At 28.2% G+C, this 14,539-nt stretch overlaps 1 protein-coding gene across 1 annotated transcript in view; it reads right to left on the bottom strand.

Moving 5' to 3' along the window:
• Window positions 1-9,199, bottom strand: part of LOC107456846 (sodium/potassium-transporting ATPase subunit beta-2-like) — a 107,111-nt gene extending 97,912 nt beyond the window's left edge. The window contains exon 1 of the mRNA XM_016074811.4: window positions 9,095-9,199. The gene's annotated coding sequence lies outside the window, so the exon portion shown is untranslated. The remainder of the gene's footprint in view (window positions 1-9,094) is intronic.
• Window positions 9,200-14,539: the final 5,340 nt, after the last annotated feature.

Below are 14,539 nucleotides of genomic sequence, written 5' to 3'. Positions count from 1 at the left end.
TTATCTCCTATTATAAAAATATATTTTATTGTTGCTTTCATCAAATCATTACCAAAAAACTTCGCTAAAAGTTACTGAGCTTTTTAGTGGTCCCATAGTGCCAGAAACTTGCTACACGGTGTACGACCATATTCTGTTTGTTATGACCCTATTTATCTCAGTGTAATAAAAAGAATTGAGAAGTAATTCCACGTCTTAATTATGCTTACAGATTAAGATAAAATAATCTTGCATCGTCCGTTTAGTACGGATTTTGAGTAATTAAAACAATTTATATTTAATTAATTAATTGAACAACTTAAATCATAAAACCATATTCAATAAATTTTAAAGGAACAGTATATACAACAATATATAAAATTAAAGAGATATTTTTCATAGAAAACATTCGTAATCTTACTTATTTGCTTTAAAAACATAATTTTAAATAACAAGAAAGTTAAATTAACAAGAAAGCTAGATTTAATTAAAAAGAGTCATGCTGATGCCAAAAATCAAAATGGCAGTTACTGACGTAACTGTCAATGATACAGTAGCAGAATTAAAATCGCTGAATCAATAATTGCAAAAATTGTTAACTGACTGAAAAGCTTGGGCAGTGCCTCGCAAAGAATAATTTAATATCACATTTTCATTTTTTTAAATTTTTTTGAAATAATAATAATTAGTATTACATATCTTGAAGTCATCAATTTATTTTTAACGAGATTCTGCCTGAATACTTTTTCTTGTTCTCCTACCTTGACAACTAACTAACCTGAACTAAAAAAAATAGTTTCATAATAGGATAAACGAAAACTTTTCAAAATTGGTTACTTAAAAAATATCTAAGATACATTAAAAGCTTTTTGGTTTTAGGCGATAAAGGTTTTTTTTACTGTTCTTAGAGTATGTGCAAAAAAATGCCTTATTTTTACCTAAAATTGGCGGTAAAAATAATATTTTTAATAAAAAGAAATATAAAAAGAAATAATAAAAAGACATAATAAAAAGAAAGACATAATAAAATACATAATAATACAGAATAAATACAGAATAAAAGACATAATAAAAAGAAATAAACTTTTATTTAAACAATTTATATTTAAATTTAAAAAAAAAGTTGACGGAATTAATAAGATACCTTAAGCAATGCTTGATTTTTTAAATAAAATTGATTATTGTTATAAAAAAAGTACAAAAGCTTTTATAATTATCATATACCATATTTTTAACTGGATGTATAACTCTTAAGGACTAACTTAATTTTAAAATGTAATGAAATAGCCTATTATACATGCAATATTACAATTAATTTCATAATGTTAATTTTTCTGAAATAAATAATAATATTTTCAATGATTTCTTTAATAAAAAGACAATTTTAATTTTATAAAGCCAACTTTAAACATTTTTTAATTAATTAACCTAATTTTTAGATTCATCAGCTAAAAAAGACATACTAATTAGGTTTGCACGGAATTAATTTATCATGTTTTTAGTGTATGGCTATTATATTTACAAATAATACGGGAGATGCAATTAAATCAATACAGTGTCGTTTTTGATAATTAAGGTTAAATGAATTATTCTACCGTTATTTACTTTTTTAAGGTTCATCTTATTATTATCTAGAAAGTTATGAATGACTGTTTACAGAGCCGTGGATGCTCAGGGAATAGATCGTTCGCCTTCCAATGAGATGAACTGGGTCCTAATCCCAGCGATGTCAGGGCGATACGAACTTCGCACTCGGCTCGCACCGAACATAGTCATGACGTAAAATATCCTCAGTGGTAGATGGATCATGGATTAGAGTCCTCTTGCCCTAAGGTTAACCATGGGAGGTTTTCGTGGGTTTCCTCCCCATGTAGCGCAAATGTGGGTTTGTTCCCTCAAACGGTCCTTCCCAAGGGGTAAAATCTCTCTCGATACAAGAGCACCCTTGTCTTCTAAATTGGGTTTAACATTATGAGGATAAAAAATTGGGTCGGATATACAACGACGGTTGTCTAAAAAGATCCCTGCTTATACTGCTTTCAATTTTATGAGAAATTTAAAAGAAGATAACACTTAAATGACTGAAGGAAAATTAAATGGCTTCAGAATATATCTTATATAATTTTATGAATTGCAAAGAATTTAAGTTAATTTTTTTAAATTTAAAATTCCCACTACAGTCCATTATATTTGCCATAGAAATGTTAAAATAAATATAACATTTTAAAAGTCAGCAATTAATTTATAATTATATCTAACAACACTTCTGTTTCGAGAAATTTAATTAAAATTATTTAAAGTACTGACTATTTTTGACTTAAATTTTCCTAAATTTTTACATTAATTTTTAGATTATTAAAGTGAAAAGAATAATTAAAAGTTACGTTGCAACTAAAACCAAAAATAATAATTATAATCTGCGCTGAAATGAAGGGTAGAAAGTTATAACAAACATCAAGTTCATCCGTAACAAAATGAATGTACACTAAATAAAATTTTAGAAAACTCATGCAATAAAACCGCATAGAAACGGATTTTGAAGTAGTTTAAAATAAAACAAATTTTGAACCAGGTATAATATGGTAGTCAAGGAATTAGGAGGATCCGGGGTTCGAATCAAACCTCAGTACATCTGAACGTAACGATTGAAAAAACAAATCTGCGACGATTCTTTCAAGCATGATGATTTTCGATCTATGAAAAATCGCACAAAAAATATAATTAAAAAACTAATCAAATTTTAAGAAATCTGCTTCAGTATGCAAACAACATGATATACAGCTACCTTCGTGCCAAATTTTTCTGCCGTACCCCGACGTATGGAAAATATCTGAAGCATACAGGTATTTTCAGTAGTGTTTTGTTATAGGAAATTTCTGGCAACATGTTTTTTTCCGTAGCATACTGATATTCTCTGGGAACTTTGCTGCCAGAAATTTTACGTTATATAAAAGAATTTTTTGCAGTGTAATTTTATTATTTGTTTAATTTTATTATTTCAAATTTATAGTCTCTTAAAATGCAAATATTAAAATTTCCTATTAGCCTGGTTTGATAATCCGGGTTTTTTTTAAAAAAAAACCCAGCCTACCAGGGTCATTATGAGCTGGCAGAAAACAGGTTTTATCGGATTTTTGATGAAAAAACCCGTGTTTTTTTCAGAAACATTTTAAACTTTTATACCCGTGTCCTCGATGAGATTGCAGGATTCGTTACTAAACCTGGAAATCATATGTTTGGTAATATTTTACCACTTCTTGTGTTCCGTGTTACTCACGGATTTGTTCACCAAATATTCAAAACCTATTAAAAGAAATTTTTAGCCTGAAAAGAAATTTGAATCTCAACTTCTACATTTAACTCCGAAAAAGTTTTCCAAAACCTAATTACATTTCAACGAGTTAAAAAAATGAATATTAATTAATTTCATAGATATGATTCAAATTTTAAAAAAGTAGTTTTTACGTTTTATAGTGATGTATAATCTTGATTTATAAATTATATCTTTGCAGTTTGCTCAAGCAAAATCAATAACTTTTTCGAGGTACGTAAGTAATTTTATTTCTAAAAAACTGATAGTTTTTTATAAAGGAAGTATATTGATACTTATAGTAAAATGAATACAAACTGTCCAGATGTTCAAAGAATGCAAATTTGTATTATATCAGAAGTCAATAAATTGATATGGAACTGTGATTTTTAGAAACATAATTATAAAAATTTAATATAAATTTAAAAATAAAATCATATAGTTTTACGAACCCCAATCAACAATGTGGTTTTCATATTTTAAAGGCACATTTGAAACAAGTTGAAAGCATTTCGATTTATGCATCAAATTAATTTAACTTAATTATATAATAATGAAAGCTAAATTATCAAGTTAATTTATATTTAATTGTTTGGAAGTTTTCATTTAAATGACAAAGGTGTAAACAATTATTTTGCTTTTGAAGTAAAATCCATTGACTCAGTAAATTTTAGTATAGTAAACTTTTAGAAAAAAAAACTACTTCTTTACTTATATTTTTATAAATGACGTTGAACAACTGACCCAATGCTGAGTTTACGACTATCAACTGCGTAGTCTTGTAATTTTGAATCCAATGCTAAAGGAAAAGGAACTCCTGGATAAAGCATTGGGACAAACTAGCCTTCACAGTGTACTTTTTGATAGAACTACCTGCATTTGCGTTACATGGAGAAGTAAACCAAGAAGACCTTTCACAGTTTGCCCGACGTTAACGGGATTCTGACCTATGATACGTCTACCACTCAAATTATCTTATTTCAGCACTGTGATCAGTGTGAATCGGGAGAAGAATTCGTATAAACCAACCACCGCTGAGATTTGAACCTAGGTCATCTCATTGAAAAGCGACGCTCTATCCTCATGAGCCCTCACAGCTCGTAAAAAAAAAACCCGAGTTTTTTTTTCTCGTGGGCCCAACTAAAAAACCTGATTGGATTTATTTATGTTGAGCCTAATTTGGCAAATCTCACCTATTAAAGAAGAAAAGTCTTAAAGTATCTTTTTATAGTCAACAATATTCTTATTCAGTCGAAATAAACTAAAATTAGCTATGTTTTCAAGGCAAAAATTGTAATAGTAATTATTCGCAAATACAGCTACATACTACAAGTACAGTAATTACAAAAAAATAATTACTTCATAGTATACAGAAATTTTTTTAAAATTGATATCAGAACCTTAAAAATGATCAGTGAAGAGAAAAAACAACTAGTTTGATTTTTTTAGAGCCAGCAACCCTCATAATCTGGGGGAATAATCTAAAATTGGCGACATTTCCAAGGGGAAAATTGTAATAGTAATTATTAGGAAATACAGCTACATACTACTAATCCGGTAATTACGAAGAAATAATTACTTCGTAGTATGCAGAACACATTTTGAATTGATTTCAGAGCCTAAGAAATTTATCAATAAAAGAAGAAAAATAAACTGGTTAGATTGGCGAGTGACATTTCGGATATCTTCCTTGGGAGACGTTTCTTAAATGCACTTTTACTGCAATTGGAGTCTAACTAAGGAGAAACAAGTTTGCCGTAACCGGATGTTTACGTGACAGGTAAAAATCGCTCTTAATGAAAATCTTTTTTGGAATATGTCAAATTTGATTACTATTAAATATTGTTTATTGACTGGAGGCTGATTTAAAAAAATAAATTGAAAATTCATTTAAAAATACTTGTCTTTATGTTTAAAAAAAAATAGTTTAATGACACTGATTATGGAATAGCTAAATAATGACTATTGAATAACTATTTAATTATAATTTTCTTATTATATCATAGAAATTCTACTCGTAAAACGTTTATATATACATTTCATTTAGATTAACATTTTATTCGGATTACCATTCCATTTAGATAAACATTTTAGATTGTAACTGTTATACTATCAACTGATTCGCAATCTATACATCTATACATAATAATAAACGAGGCTGTGTGTGTGTGTGTCGACAACTTAAACCAATAATATACGAAGGAATTAATAATTTAATTATAAAGTTCGCATTAGTTTACATTTATAAAAAGTGGAGAAAAGTTTAACTTTTGTATTAAAAATGTGGCAACATATTCGATACGTAAATAGAACGCTTCGCTTTGATATATTTGTCGCTGTTCATAATTGTTATAATAAGTTTTTCTTCTTCTTTCCACGCTCTATTTTTTTTTTCTTAAGCGAAGACGATAATTTTTATAGCGATATTGTAGTACTTTGTACAACTAAAAATTCTTTTCACAACACTTTAAAAATATTTACTTTATTTTCTTTATATATACAGAGAACAGTCGGCAAAGAATTCGATTAGGTTGAAAAACATTTCGCTAAAAAGGAACGAATTCCAAAAGAAAAAATAAACAACTTAAAGAATAAAAATGCTGATGCCAGCCAATTTTTTGAAAGTTAACTTAGAAATAACAAACCAAACGATGTTAAATAACAAACCAAACGATGTTAACAAAATGACGTAGAAAGCGCAACTAGATCAAAATTATACAAGCACAACTAGATCAAATTATAATACCTGAGTGCTTGACGTAACAGATATAGAAATAGAATTTGATACTATAAAAAATTATATAGAAATTGATACCATAAAAAATTTATTCGTTTTCGTGTTCTTTTCATGTATTTAGCATTTTAGTTTTTTTTTTTCTTAAGCGTTGTAGCTATATAATTTCAAACATCCTCAAGAGCTATAACACATCTGCAGCAGAACTGGATATGAAGACAAAATTGCTGGACAGGAACACTTTAATTGTCCACTAATCTTCAGATTTCCTGCTATGTTTTAAAAAACTTTATTTGTGAAAACCTTCAGAGTGGCGGACAGCTGGCCGCCTTAGGTGGCTAGTTACTAATAAAATAAATTTCTTGGAGCTGCTTGCTCTTATCAAAAATGAATTGTATGCTCTGAATTTTAATTATGAATAATTTGTTATCTATTTAAAATAGATAAAAAATTTATATAAATTTAAAAAAAAGAATTGTGTCGAATGCAGTAACGAAAGGTTAAAAAAAGAATAAACATTTGACATACCTAAGTGAGCCTAAGGTTTAATAAAATAAGTCCATGAATAATAGATATGATTAGAAAAAAAATAATACATTTGATTTTTAGATAGAGTAATTTTCAATAAAAAATTAAAAATATATAACTTAAAGTGGTATTTATTTAAGAAATGCTAATTTTCTTTTAAAACATATCTCGAGCAAAAGTTGAAATTTTTTTATTTCATATTTTAATTATTAACCAATTCTTAACTTATTATTTCACAATTCAAAGTACGTATCTTAAATTTTTAAACTAAAACTAAATGTCCTTATGAAGTATATTAAAGTATTCGTTTTCAAATATTATCGCTTCTTTCGTTTTAATTAATATGTGCTTATTTTAAATAATTGTACGTAATATAACTTAACTATTTCTACAATTTGTTGAAGATATTATAAATCAAATTTATGCCTTTATTATTTTTTTGTAAATATTTAGACGCAATTAAAAAAAAATTTCTTTTTGATGTTACATTGGCTCAATTAACATCATGAATGTCTGAAATTGGCTCGTTTAATTGGAAAACGAATTTTTAAAAAAATATTAAACGATAACTACAGCTTTAATTTATATTAATTCCATTAATTGTAAATTTACAACAATTATGAATTATTATACAATATGAATTATTGAAATGAATTGAATAATTACAATTATACAATAATTATATTTATTTGAGAATTATAAATTAACTCTCAAATTTTTATTGCAAATTAATTGTAAACTTAATTGTTATCAAAGAATAAGCCTTTTAAAATTAGTATTTTTAAATTCCTGAAATGAGTATTTTCACTAAACGTAAGGTTAAAATCTGTTGAAAAAGAAACAGAAGGTCAAGTTATTTATATCAAACTTTCAAAAGATGCTGAGTAAGTCCAGGTATCATAAAATTTTATGTATCTAACGCTTCTTTTCGGAAAAAACTTTAGGAAAGTTTGTCAAAATTTTGTTTTTATATTTCTGTATTCTTATTCTATATATTATTCTGTATGTATTATTATTCTTGAACTAATACTTTTAAATATTTTTATTTCCATAAAGATTTGATAATATATTTGCTAAAATGTAGAATAGTTATGTTGAATGCGCATACATAACTATTAATAATCATATTATAAAATGCGATTACCCTTATAAGTTTTCGCATTTTTAATTAGTATAAGAAAAATATTTAATGTAAGAATTTAGTGACATTATATTTCATAAGTTTTTTCTACATTTTAACAACTCCTTTATTTCAAGTTTATTGTAAAAAGCATGATACATTTCTTTGTTTTGTTAGTCATCATTTACACATTTGAGGTACAATTAGGCACCCATTACATAACTTTGGAATTTTTTTAAGTTTAAATAGTAGCTTGTTGGCATCGAATTTAATTTAAATTTTATTAATATTTATTGGCTACTACGCCCAATAATTATACCTTAATTCTTAAAACAATTTCTGTTTAAAGACTTAAATAAATAGTTAACATACATATCAAGAATAAACAATAAATTTATAATTTCTTAACTAAGCATGTGTTTGTTTATAAAATGTAAAAATCTTAAAAGCAGAAAAAAGTGAGAAGTAAAACTTAGAATCACAAATGTGTGTGTCATTGAAATACATTTGTTGTTCTAAGTTTCAATAACTGGTCAAACACAAATTAACTTAGTTTCTTTAACTGGTTATAGTTTTAGGTTAGTCCTGTAATTTTATGTTATTTGTCATAAAAATTGCATTCTTTGAAACAAATAATACATTTTTTCTCATTTTCTAAATCTAAAATTTTAAAAGAATTTCAATCGACATAGTTAGTTTGTTAAAAAAAATTGTAAACTACTTTTGAAATATGTGTAAATGTTTTTAAATATAAATATGCAGTTTGAGTTTAAAACACTAAGAATAGACAGAAATGGCAATATCCACTATAATACGAGCAGATCGTAGGAATAAAACAAATATAAGGACATAAAACAAGCAGCATCCGCTTAACCTTGAAAATTAGCCTTGACCTACATTCCGCAACTGCTAATCCAAACACTCTCCCAAACTACGACATTTTATGACGATGTTCTTCTAAAAATAGAATCTCATAACAGAACTATACATATCCTTAACAATTTAAAAGCATGAAAACATCATTAGCAAACAATACTTTAATAGTCTATTATGTAGATTGGCTGAATTATATATTATGCAACCGTTACATATTCTTCACAAAAATATAAAACTAAAGTTTCTTTCATCAAATCATTATTACTAACGATATTTCTGAAAATAATAAACGCCACGTAAATAGCTCATTTATAGCACTTAACATTTACTATGCGAGGAGGAATAAATTCTGAAACTACGTCACAGGAAAAGATGCGGATAAACTATTCCGACGGATTCTAGAATGCGGATATTCATCTAACTCTTTATACTCCTCGAATCCCATACTTCTACTTCGAACTTTCGTTTTCCGTAGAGGGGTTGCCCATAGTTGAAAGAATGTATGGGTACTATAGATAAGGGGTAATGAATAATAAGAGTAACTTACCTTTGGTAATGAAGTTTCGAGATACCTTTCGGAATCGATGGACGAGAGAGATGCGCTTCCGTCTGTTGACAATCGCCTTCCCACCCCACTGCGCATGCGTCGAGACCTTCGCATTTTCACTCTCGCCTCTACCCCTTCTCAGTGCAATGTTTTGGAATGCGTAAAGCTTTGAGCAATGATTTAGATTTTTTAAAATATCCTTCGGAGATCTTTTTTTTTTGTGTGCATAGTTGGAATAAGTGAATTCTGATTTTATATATAAAAAATCGTGATGCTTATAAAGGCATTTTCAAAGAAATTATTTTATTGACTAGGATTTTGGTATTTACAATTAATAATAGATGTTTTGTTATGATAGTCATTCGAAATGTATAAATATAAACACCATTGCATTTTCATGGAGTTTTTATTAAAGCCGCAAGCTTCTGAAGAATTTAAATGGCAAATAAGTAAAAATGGAAATGAATAATTAAATGGCAAGTTTAAATAAAAAAAGATGATTTTTTTTTTAATTCAGAAAAATACTTTTATTTGACTAGGGTTTACCAAGAATAAAATTAATTACGAATGGAGGCTTTTTACTTAAATTGTACCTTACATACCATTACCACATGAAAAATAAATCATTTTAAAGAACAAGAAGTAAAAAAAAAATGAAATAAAAATGACCTAATAAAAGCAATAAATAAAAATATCCAGTAAATTGTCATCAGACCTCCTAGTTGCTGGCAGATGCTTCCTGCGAAAGTACTTTAAAATAACTGGTTGCACAAAATGGAAAACCTGCATTGCTACAGGCAATGAGTCAATGTTTGAGTGAAACAAAAATGGAATACATTTTAGTAAATGGAAAACGGTGAGGTTTAATTTAAATTAAACGAAGAAAAGTATCATTAATAGATAAAAAATTGAACAGTCTTTGTGTAAAAGTGTATTAAAAGATGTAATTTATCGAAAATATTTTAATATGACAGTCATAATTATCAGAGTTATTATGAGATAATCAGACAAACACGTCGCGTGTTGTTATTAATTTCATAGCCACACATCAAACACACACTACACATGAGCAAAACGTTATGGCATATAAGATGTTTTATTTCGAAAATTTAGACGGATGCATGGGTTATTTGTACACAAAGAATGTACACATAGTAGAAGGAGTCTAGATTTCATCGACATAATGTAAACTAGTCCCCTTAGTTTACGTGTGGTCCCTGTGCATAAAGGAAATAACATTTAGGGGCACAACAGCAGAGGTTCTATAAACGGGTTTGCACCCTTCTCTCCAATACTGGGAATGGGAAAGCATTGGGGTGAAGAGGAAAAGGCTTCTCTCTTCTTTTTACAGTTGGTTTGTTCTGTATTTTCACACTCTTGATAAACAGTTGTTTTGTTCTGTATTTTCACACTCTTGATAAACAGTTGGTTTGTTCTGTATTTTCATACTCGTGATAAACAGTTGGTTTGTTCCGTATTTTCACACTCTTGATAAACAGCTGGTTCTTTCTGTATTTTCACACTATTGATAAACAGTTGGTTCTTTCTGTATTTTCACGCTCTTGATAAACAGTTGGTTCGTTCTGTATTTCCACTCTATTGATAAACAGTTGGTTTGTTCTATATTTCCACACTATTGATAAACAGTTGGTTTGCTCTGTATTTTTACACTATTTATAAACAGCTCTGTACTGTTAACAACCGGTTCACAGGAGACGTATTTCCTGACTGTCACTTTGCTTCATATTCGCATGTGCTGGAACTGTTCAAATGAGGCTCTGCTAAATCTGAGTATGTTGCTCACCTTGTACGATGCTTTTCTGGTATAGCGTACCGAACAGAGCAGTATCCTGCGTTAGTTACTTATTTGAAATGCTGGATTTCTCCTTTTCATATTCTTTGTATGTATACACCAAATAAGGTATCACAAAAATTGCATTTAATAAAAACCAAATAAAAGACAATATTTACAAATCGGGTTTAGTTAAATATTATCATATTTAACTACATCCAATTGGTTATATATTCTTTTATATGGTCTAGTGGTTATGCATTATATAATATTCTGTTTTATGCATAATATTCTTGCATAATTTGTCTCATGGATAGTGAAGCGGAATAATAATATGATAATATAAATGTTAGCATATTATTATTAAACTTTCGAACTATGAGAAAATATATTGAAATTTTAGAATTTTTTAAGAAAAAAATGGTTCTTTTAGAATATAAAAAATGGTTTTCTGAAAGATGCACGATAAACTTCTTTGAAACTGTAACGGTTTTTTCTTCAATGTTTATCTTCGATGAAAGAAGCGAATTTTCTCCTGAATCGAACGAAGGAATGTGTTATTCTTTTTTGATCCAGTATTTTATGAAATTCAAATATTTGGAATTTTATTCAAAATATAAAGTTTATATTTTTCATATTTCAGTGCTATAAGATGTATAGTGTTCGAAAAATAAAATTGTTATAGCTGCATTTTTTAACGTTTCGCATAAATGGAGTATGAATTATGATCAAAATTCAGAAGTAATTATGGTAAATATAATTATTGTTTTAATTAAGTATTGATAATTTTAAACAAAATGATGCTAGAAGAAAAAGCTTGCTAGAACTAGTATGGTTAAAGGTTACTAAGAATGTAACAGATGCTAAAATACTGTAAGGAATAAAATCGATAATACAGGTATTTATTATGCTTAATAAAATTTATTACGCGTGACAGCAAATGCTTATGCATCATAAAAACTATGCATATTTTAATTCACCCATGCTGTGAATTATAATTAAAAATTTTGCCTAAAATTTAAATTTAAATTCTTGCTTTAAGTTAGATTCTTGTACAGTGTGCCGGACAAAAACGGACTACCCTGAACAATTTTTGATCTAATGATCCAATCTTCACGTTATAGGACTCATTCTTCATGATTTGAAAAGATGACCTCAAATATGCTAATTAATTAGTGCAGATGATATTTTACGTAACGAAATCAAACACAAAAAAGTACTTTCTTTAAATAAACATACCTTTTTTCAACGGATTAGTATTTCTGATCCTTAAAATACAGGGGGAGGCCAAATCTGGAAATAGGATTCCCATAGTTAGCAGAGCTATTCAAAGTTTGGAAGCCCTTAATAATAATTTTATTTTTTACTTATTCCATCGCTTCTTGAAAACTTTTAAGCTGTTCGAAAAATTTTTGAACGCAGTTAGAGAATTCTTTCTTTCAAAGATAACTCCATACAAAAAATAGTTTTAAGTAATTATTTATTATTTTTTATTTCTTTATGAAATAATAGTCGAAGAAATTTTGAATTGCAAGGTATACAATTCTTTACACCATTTTAAAGTATGTAATTTTGTATGGCAAAATACAAAATTTTAGCGAAATTAGTTGAATAGTTCTTGAGAAATAAAATTTTGTGCATACAACTTCTTAAAAATTCGATTTCTCAGAAACTATACAATCAAATTCTTATAAATTTTGTATTTTGCCATGTAAATGTTACGCACTTTGAGAAATGATGTAAGAAAATGTATACATTACAATACAAAATTTTCTCGACTATTTTTTAATGAAGTATAAAGACTATTTTTAAGATAAGTATTAAGTTGTCTGTTAGTTTTAGTAAAGGATATATTTTGTGTATAATTTCTCCATGGTGCAAAAATCGTAGTTTTTATGAATGGTATCATATTTTTTTTCTCTATGTAATAACAGAATTTTATAATTAACTCCTGTTTGTTTTGTTTCGGTACTTGTATTTGCCAGAGCTGGTTTTAACCTTAATTCATGTACATAAGTTTACAATCTGAAAGAGCTTTCTTTCCCGTCATTATCCGATTACTTCAATTCAATTCCTCTAGAAATTCCTAGGCATATGAAGTTTAAACTTTTTTTTAAAAAAAAATCGTTGTTTTTTCCTGTATTTAATATGAAAAATGATTTTTCGTAGTCATTTTTAAACACTTATCTTGTATTAAAATTAGAAGAAAACTGCGATTATTTTCTACTTTGAGTTTTTAATTATGCATGCGAATTTATACTTATTAAATTTGAAATGAAATTATTAACTATAAATTAATGATATGGAAGAAGAATTTTTATTTTAAATTATCTAAACATGCATTTTGATTCAGAGGTTTGAAACAATTTAACATCCAAACATAGTTAAAGAATAATTGAATTTTGTTGAATTTGAATATATTTTTTAGGTGTAAAATAAGCAAAAAAAGTAAAATATTATGAAAACGTATGTACGAGGGTTGTTTCTTAAGTAAGGACCGTTTTGTTGTGTACACTAATAGAGCATGCGTCGCGTTCTGGCATTCCTTGTGAACAACTGTGCTCAGTTACAGCTATGTAGGTAACCTGTACGGCTAGTTCTGTGTCTTTAAAATGTTCAAGTTTAACCAATCGCCAGCCGCATATGAGGGACGGTGAATGATGCGTTTTTAGTCGGCGAAAAACCTGTTCACTATCGACAGATTTGTGAAGTTTACGAAGTTTCCTACTGTCATGCTGACAGGAAATTTTTGCCGCTTCTCCATGACAATGACTCTCTCCACAGCTCAGTCCAGAACTTTATTGGACTCTTTTGGACCACCCCTCAATACAGTCCCGACCTTGCGCAAAGTGATTTTAATCTTTTCCGATGCTTCAAACATCATTTTGACGTCAACCAGTACAACGATGACTCAGACGTGAAAATAGTCGTGTGCTCGGAGTTATCGGAGCAGGCTGCAAGATACTATGAAGAAGGTAATCTATATCTAGTTGTAAGGTAAGATAAGGATTTAAGCAAACTTGGCAACTGTTTTGAAAAAAGAGAAAAATAAGAAACTTACGTGGAATCAAAAAAAAAATTTTTGCTTTTTTGATAATTTGATAATGCAATTTTAAGGTTAGAAACAATTTTACTTGAAGAGAACTTCTTTTAAACTATTTAGAACAAAAACACTGCAACCTAAATTAACTTAGCAAAATTTTATTTGTATCAAAAAATAAAATCGTGGGAAATTAAACTTTTCACTTTTCGTTGCATTTTGTTACGGTACATAGGCTAAAAAAAGTGCATTTGGTAATTTAAATAATGCTAATGAACCAAAAAAGAATCTCTTTTAATTCTTATAGTTTACGAAACAATTCAATTATCTTAAGTTTTTTTTTCTCCAGTGCCAGCCCTACGTCGTATAGACACCTGAAGGGCAGATTTGTTGGCCACTTTTCCGTTGGCACCATATTAGGTGGGCCAACGTTGCTCCCACACGATTGAAAGAACATCCATGCCTTTCCGGGATTTGAATCCAGAATCTTTCTGATGCAAGGCCAGTTCTCTGACTTCTACGCAGGACGATAGGCCAATTGTCTTAAGTTTTCAATAAATTTTAAAACAGACACTTTTAAAGTATAGCGTAAAAATTTGGAAAATACACATTT

This window comes from Parasteatoda tepidariorum, chromosome 6, assembly GCF_982258835.1.
Source record: "Parasteatoda tepidariorum strain Cologne lab strain chromosome 6, Ptep-v5.0, whole genome shotgun sequence".
In the NCBI taxonomy this organism is placed as follows: Eukaryota; Metazoa; Arthropoda; class Arachnida; order Araneae; family Theridiidae; genus Parasteatoda; species Parasteatoda tepidariorum.
Note: the sequence above shows the minus strand (reverse complement) of the source record. Positions and strands in the feature narration are given on the sequence as shown.